Source organism: Loa loa, assembly GCF_000183805.2.
Source record: "Loa loa unplaced genomic scaffold supercont3.90, whole genome shotgun sequence".
Classification (NCBI taxonomy): Eukaryota; Metazoa; Nematoda; class Chromadorea; order Rhabditida; family Onchocercidae; genus Loa; species Loa loa.
The window spans coordinates 151,984-158,859 of NW_018108270.1; the positions used below are offsets into that span (position 1 = coordinate 151,984).

Genomic DNA, 6,876 nt, shown 5'->3' on the forward strand with positions numbered 1-6,876 from the left:
TTTCGTACGAGTATTGTAATTACTGTTATGAACATTTGTACATTATCATCCAAATGGTACGTCTATTTATTTTTTTATGTAACTTGAAAAAGAGATACCTATACTGTATAGTATATGAAATCTACTGACTTATCACAGGCTTATCAGGATGTCAAATAATAATAGCTATTTCAAAGTTAAATCTAACAAATTCATTCTGACAACATTCGAATTCATATTTGAAATAAACGTAATAATACTTTAAATAATAGAAATGGGTACTCGAATTAAATAATATTTTCATCAAATATTTTTTCCTGATATGATATGCATCTAATACTTAGTGTACAATAATGTTTGTTATGTAATAGATATGATAAATTGTTAAAGATTCGGTGTGTTGTGAATTATCATATCTCATTTTGTTGCAATTATTAAGTGATAAGGGAGACAATGAGATGATTAGTTGTTACGCGTCCATCGATGGATTTTGGGAGATCGATCGCTTGCAATACCACAAAGTGAGGAGAAGGTGAGTAAATTGAGCAAAACCTAACGAACGGAGGTGTAGCTCAGACGAAATGTGTCGATATGTAGGAGGAGGCATTATTAGTAGTTAAGCAAAGGCTGCCACTAACGACCTCCACCTCGACCTCTATCTCCACCCGCATAACTAATAGCTGGATGCACCAATTCTGATTAAATTTCATTTCACAGCTGACGCTCTGAAACCGAAATATGCCGGTCGATTGTCTTGAAGTTGAAACCTGTTCTGGATCGGTCCATGCCAATGCACCGGAGCATCCTCGGCAGATGGATGAAGTAGGATAAATTTCTTTCGGCTCCTATCTCTATAATCTTTCTGCTTTTTCATGTATCATACAAAGAAGCATTTGTCCTAATAAACTTCAAAAGTAACCACTCTGACTGCTTTGGTCATTTCCATTTCTTGAATTCAACTGAAATTAATCAAAAGGTTATTTCATAGCAAGATTTCATAGGAAATTTTCTCTTTTTTCAAGCAAAAGATAAGTTGTTCTCAGCACTCGCTAATCAGATATTTCGTATGCAAAGTGTAAGTGGGAGTAGGAAGAGTGTGACAGATAGAAATACCTCAATTCCAACAATCATGGTATAAGCCGCATCTTTTAATGATAGCTTCTCTGATTGTCATCTGATTGATGCATCAGATAGAATTAAGTGTAGATAAACATGGGTAATCATTTGTAATGCAAAATGATCAAATTTAATTGACGGATAGTTTGTAAGAGTTTCATTAAAAAATCAGTCAATAAAGATTATCGTATGCTGAATTACGGAGTAGCGAAAAAGGAAATTGGTAGATTATAGCAAGAGTGTGACAGATGGAAATACCTCAATTCCAACAATCATGGTGACATAAATTAATGATCAAAGACAAGTTTATTGTATGAAATGTTTTCAGGAAAAAAAGTTATCCTCATTTTACATATAACATCATTCTCTCTATAAACCGTAATTAAATTCCTTATTGATCATTTATTTCCAAAATATTTCAATGCTTAAATGCCAACCATAATTGATAACAATAATGTTTAGTTGTAGGAAGAACACGTGAATTTGATGTAAAACTATCATGAAACATAAATATCAAAAGTTAATATATAACTGTATATATACGAATATATAAGAATAAAGAGCATAGAAATTAATTAAACAAAACATTAATTGAAAAGAAATAACCAAAGCACATACGATGAAAGAAATTTCAATTGACCGCTAAATGATTCAGAGTGGTTGACAAAATTTAATGAGTTCATCAATCTGATAAGAGTACTTCGGATCAAATTATATGTCGTTGATGGTCTTACCTTTAAGCTTTTGGAAGAGAAAATCAACAAGCCAATGGTCATCTTATCAGAATTACATAGCCCATTTGCATAATTGGCCTGGTCATTTTAACTCTTAATTACTGTTTGTCATTTGATCTTATCGGAAAGTTACCTTATCTTCTCTCATTTAAAATCCCATTCATTTCAACAGTCTATCCTAATCATACTTTCCACATCGCATAACTTCTAATGGATTAACACTAACAGTTTCATTTTTCTATATTTCTCTTTACAATATTTCCTCTACCTGATTAGTATCCATTGGAAATTTTTGTGAAATATGAAATTATATTATTCAACTTCCTTGATAGTTCAATGCGCCACGATTGTTTCCATTTCGCTGTCAACAATACATTTTACATCGTCCACTTTTTTACAGTAATATTCAATGTAAGCATTCAACTGATTTTTATATTGTTTCAACTTACTGTTGTTATTGTTATCAATTAATATTGACGTTTTACGTGGAAACGTACTTGGCTGAAAAATGGAATCAATTTCAAGCATGTTTTCCCCTCTTATCCTTCCTCCTTTATCATCTTTCTTTTATCCCTTTTCTCATTTCCATTTTTTCAGATTACTCCAGAAGTTATCAAAGTATCAAATTGTAATGTCGTATTAGAAATCATTTTTAATTAGCTTTAATTTCAATAAATGCAAAGATATTAACTAACAAAGGTAATCTCTTACTACACCTTTTCACAGTTTAATTCTCCAGTTAAAGTTTTAAAATTCACTTTAATAAATTGAGAACAAAATGATCGCTTCGAAGGAATTTGTTCATTTTTTCAATTTGTTTAATTTTTACAATCTTTTTTTTTCGGTAAAAATTGCACAGCATTATTATTTTATTGATTCTATTTATTAACTACTGTTACGATCTACTTTTCAGCTTCATGAACAAATTATCTGCCGAATAATTCATTAAATATTTATGTTATATCTCACGACTTCATTCTAATTCCTCTTACGAGATGCAAATAATCTGAAGAAGCCTGTTGTTTCTAAACAGCAATTGAAGCATTACTTCCATCCGTATCACTCAAAATTATCCTTCAGTTTACGAAGCAATCTGAATGCACCGAAATTAAACATACTTGCCAGTACAAGCCAAATGTCCAACTCAGAACAGCTCTATAGAGTTCACATTTGTCAAAATTCCCGTGATATTACGATTTGTCGAAATTGCTTGCTTGAAGCTCAAAAATATACATTGAAGATATCTAAATAATAAATCATTTAAAGATGTTCGGTATCCCAGTCTATGATGCTAAAACGTTGCGTAATTCCCGATTTCAGTTAGCTTAAAAGAGCAAATCATAGCCAGTCCTCTTACATTAAGTTATTGGTGGCCACATCAATAAGTTGAGGGGATTTTTACCTAATCACTATACGAGAGAAATTATAAGTAGGAGTGTTAAAGACTAACCAGTGTGTTTTAAAAGAAATACTATTGAATATAAAAAGCCACGAAGCGTTTCTTGAAACTCGACCTAGGTAATCGATAATTGTGGATTCTAAAAATGGTTTACTAGAGGTCGAGATTTGAGAAGAGATTATCAAAGATCATGTGGAACATTACATTCTTAGAGATTCACTAAAGTAGACCTGAGAGCGACTAAAGGCTTCAAAGGGATAGTTTATTTGGCTTCAAAGGGATAGTTTATTTGTCATTGTATTGTTTCTAGCACAATAAAAAACCATATGTATAATAGGTCCTCTTTTAGTTACGACCGCGGGAAATGTGAATTTCTTTCTCTCTTCTACTCTCTTACTCATGTATCATCTGTCTTTCCAGTCATAACAAGGAAGGATCGGATCAAATTATATTATCCATTAATCAATGAAATAAAAAAGATAATATCTCTCGACCAGTTCCCAAATTTTCCTTCAACCACAAGCTATTTCTACTCTAAAACTAACTTTCTTTTATTTTAGAATAAATGTTCTTAGAGATGACGGAATACTTGGTTGATTGATAGATAGGACCAAATCACATTCGATAGCTGATATAAGATTAGAATTTACTGTTTCATAAAATTAAATATCACAGAAAAATCGAAAATACTGATTCACATCTTTTTTTCTTTTTTATTAAAAATGGCAAATTAAATTCTCTTCAGGCTAAAGTGAAAACTTCTGACGTTTACAATCCCATTATCAATCAATTGTGAGTTAATCGCAGGTACTTTCATTAATTAAGCCTGTTGTGATCGAGTACTATTTTGATAGATTAACTGATATTATTTGGTCATCCATGCAGCAGCACTTTGATGTTTATCGGAATAATTAATTTAAATTCTCCATTTCTATTTTTGTAGCACAAGTTCTTACCACCAAGAAATATGTAAGAAATCTTTAACCTTTTTTTAATTGTATATGGAAACTGACTGCGCACATATCACTTCGTTTACAGAAACTTCCAGCATCTCTTCTCTATCCACAATCCTTTCGTAATTGGCGAAAAGGAAGCAAAAGCCGATCGTCTCATTTGAGCTCAAATAAACAGAATTCTTTCTTGTTAGCTCATTATTACATGAAATTTGAAATTCAAATTACTGTTTCTTCTCTTGAAATGATTTCACAGATGAAAGAACAAGTACATTTCGTTACATTTCTTGTCATCTTTTTTGTCTGATATCTCTCTCACATTGAAACCCTTTGGCTCCTTTACATTGATCTTATTTTTTCTCCTACTTTGTCCAAGAAAGAAATCACAGTCCTCACCTTGAAGAAATTTGTCGATATTGATAAGCGAAATTTTTGACTCAAAAAGAGTAATACTGGATAGTATTGATAAGAGAAACCCTATTCAACATTATTTTTTGGACATCTTATACCTGAGAGCTGTTTTTATCAAGGCAAGATTAATGTGTTCATTGTACCCGTAGCAACATAGCAACAGTTGTTTGCTTCCCAATTTCTCTACAACAATTAACAATTATGGGAAGGTCCATATTAAGCGATAGATCGTCTTCCTCGTTGTCATGGGTAACCGAAATTTTCAACAGGCTATGGTAGATTCTGGGACCTTTTCTACCTGTACTTTTCATAACTATTGAATAAAACCACTGCCAAAACCCTCGATTTTTCCTATCGCTCAAATTTTATCAGTCAAAATAATGGATGTAGCATCTTTCGGCATGCCATAAAATCATTTAGATTGTGAGTTAGCATTCGGTGTTGCAACTTTCACACATGACATCATTGCTGATAGCTACCTAAGAGAGACACACATCTCCAAGAGATTTCATGACATATTTGATGAGCAGACATCCGAGAATAATCATTACATAGCCTGGCTATGGCGTAAATGTACTGCTTTCATCAAATGTACCGATTTCTCGCATATAATAAAAAATAAAGTTGGAAAATTTCAATATTTTAATTTCCCTTCTATGAAATATTCATTTGAAAACAAATTTATTTACCTATGGAACATCTTGAATGCAATTGGTACAACAGCCAATCAGGTTAAAAGAAAGATGAAAGAAATTGAAAATCACTAATTACCATATAATCTCATATTATATCAAATCACCGCCAGAATTCTCATCTTATTCTTTTTTTTTTTTGTTGTTTTGGCAAGGAGATCGAAAACAATGAAGAATGTGAGAAAAAGTACGCAATCTGCTATGGAATGAATACAAACAGCAATTATTTCGGTGATAACAATTAATCAATGCGCAGGAAAAGTCTTCTCAATCTATGCTTAAAATTTCGAACTAATCTATGTTTAATTAAGTCAACTCAAACAAGACTAGCGGTAAAATGTGCAATAACATACATGCTTCCATAAGGCTGGCAGAAAAAAGGAAGCGGTGTAAACAAGGTGACACACACGTGACATCATAACTTATCGGCAAATTAGCACGAGGTAAGAGCTTAATACTGATAAGGCAACACAGTGCTGAGGTATATTTAGATATGCTAAAAGCTGTGGAATACTTTCGAATTTTTGCGTGGACTTTTTATGAAAGTTCCACTAGAAAATGGATTTTACCATATCCTTTAATTAGTTTTTTTTTCTGGTTGATGAAGGAAATAAGCCTCAAATTCAGCAGTATCAAATTCGCGTTAATTTGCCTCACTAGATCATAATTATCTTGGCCAGATGATAAGCAATAAATGTCGCAGAATGGAATTTGAGAGAAGGGAAGCGAAGACGAAATATGAAATGCGAATGATAACGCTTAACGCTTTGTCCTTAAAGCTCTGCAAATGACACGTCGTCGAAACTTGGGGATGATTAGAGCGGAACAGATCAGAGTAGGCCTTCTTTACCTACGATGAGAACGCTCGACCGAGGATGGTGAAGAGCTTTATATTGCAAAATTTCAAAAGCTTAGTGATAATTAGCCGATTTATGACTTTGAAATGGAAATAAAGCAGGCAAACAAATGCTGTGACATTAACAGTTGATGAATAATTAATTATTAGTGGAATGATTAATGAGATGAGCTCAGAGGTCAGGAAAAAAAGTAAGTAAAACATCAGGAAAAATGATGGAATGATAAGTCAATCAACTAATAATAGTAACAGTAGGAATAGTAAAAAGCTGATAATGAATAATAATTTTTTTTAACAGAAGAAAACCAAGCTTCTTTACTATAATTCTTCAAGAAAGCATAACGGAATCAACAGAGAGTTAATAATTAGACTGAGCAAAAGGATGACCAGAGAGACAATGAATGATCATCTATCAAAAAGGCACTTGAGCATTCTCGGGAAAAATGTGAGGAGCGGTAAGATCAATAAAGAATGCAAAAAACAATATGTGTAAATGTGCGGGGGTGACAGTAGGAGGGATAAGGGATGCTACGATTTGACTAGTAGACTGGATAGGCGGAAAGACAGAGAGATAGATAGATAAATAGATGCTCAAATTGCCATCACAGACGAAGAAGTGAACAGGAAAGGTGGGGGTGTATGTGTGTGTGTATGTGTATGTGTGTGTGTATGTGTGTGTGCGTCTGTGTGTGTGTGCGTGTGTGTGTGTGTGTGTGTGTGTGTGTGTGTGTGTGTG

At 32.9% G+C, this 6,876-nt stretch overlaps 1 protein-coding gene across 1 annotated transcript in view; it reads right to left on the reverse strand.

Moving 5' to 3' along the window:
• LOAG_17546 (zinc finger protein) overlaps positions 1-4,489 on the reverse strand; it is a gene marked incomplete at its 3' end in the record, with an annotated part of 14,593 nt that extends 10,104 nt beyond the window's left edge. Inside the window, exon 1 of the mRNA XM_020450206.1 lies at positions 4,214-4,489. The remainder of the gene's footprint in view (positions 1-4,213) is intronic.
• Positions 4,490-6,876: the final 2,387 nt, after the last annotated feature.